Here is a 1477-nt window from a genome sequence, read left to right as displayed (position 1 = left end):
GTGAATATTAGTAATAAATGCATAAAAGTGGTACAATGTAAATACAATACTGACAAGCCTTCTGGGATGTGCATGGAACCCCAAAGCTGGAGCTGAACTCATCACACATCCCAATCCACACAGAATGTATCATCTCATTATAGTGTTACAATGAATTTTCACTATATTCTTAAAGATGGTAGCATGATTTGAAATTGCTTGCATTCATTGTATTCCAAGGAGGTACAGCAGGATGTAGTCCAATACATAATACACCATCATTTATACAGTCTCTGCAAGTTAAGAGTAAACCATGGGAGCAATCTTATTGTTCTCTCACCCTCTCATACATACACACACACACACACACGTGTAGTGGTTAGCACGCTCGACTCACACTCGAGGCAAATGGGCAAGCCTCTTAATGTGTAGCCCCTGTTCACCTAGCAGTAAATAGGTACGGGATGTAACTCAAGAGGTTGTGACCTCGCTTTCTCAGTGTGTGGAGTGTGTTGTGGTCTCAGTCCTACCCGAAGATCGGTCTATGAGCTCTGAGCTCGCTCCACTGGCTGGGTGACCAGTAGGTGACCGAGGTGAATTACACACACACACACACACACTGGAATATACAACTGTTTATTGGTGTTGCCAAATAGAACATTTAATTCAAGGTTATTGCAAGATACTAGTGAAGATCTGAATAAACTGAATGACAGGAGCAATATATAGCAAATGGACTTTATTAAGGATAGATGATAAAATTTTTCTTAAGTTGCCCAAACTACCCACTTACTGATCAACAAACAGCTGAATTAGCTATGTACTGACAGCCACATTACTTAAATTTCTACCAGAGACTGCAGATCTGTAGCCAGGTGCACCAGTTACTGCAACCATGAAGACAAGATCACAAAAGACCAGATTAATTTTGGTTAGACATAACTGCACTATCACTACAGGGAAACATAGGAGCATTATGAAATAAGAGAAGCTATAAGAGGCCATCAGGCCTACACATAGCAGTCCCTGTATGAACATAACTACCGATTTCCACCTATCATCCCTGTCCATAACAGATGAGACTACAAATAAACTCATGTTCTCAATAAGAGAATATAGGTGATGATCACTAGTGACAGGAAATCACATACATACACTTGCATTCATGCATTCACATGTGAAAGCTTCAGAAAAATAAGATCAATGCTTCCTGGATTCAGGACTCTTAAGAGAATGGCTTGACAGTATTGAGTGTTTGGTGTAGTAGTTTCCAACTCTGCCATACATGTAATATACTGTGACCTGGTTAGAATTTGGCAAGTCTGTATGTATTCTTACAATGTGGCTCCTGCATAACAGTGAATGTTCCCTAGTTTTGTTTGACCACTCAACATAAAACATGAGTGAAACTTCCAAATATAACATTCAAAAACAGCACAACACAATTGAAAACATTTCCATATGCTGCATATATGATTATATTAAAGACCTTCATGTA

This window comes from Portunus trituberculatus, chromosome 15, assembly GCF_017591435.1.
Source record: "Portunus trituberculatus isolate SZX2019 chromosome 15, ASM1759143v1, whole genome shotgun sequence".
NCBI classification, from domain to species: Eukaryota; Metazoa; Arthropoda; class Malacostraca; order Decapoda; family Portunidae; genus Portunus; species Portunus trituberculatus.
This window is presented reverse-complemented; position numbering follows the sequence as displayed.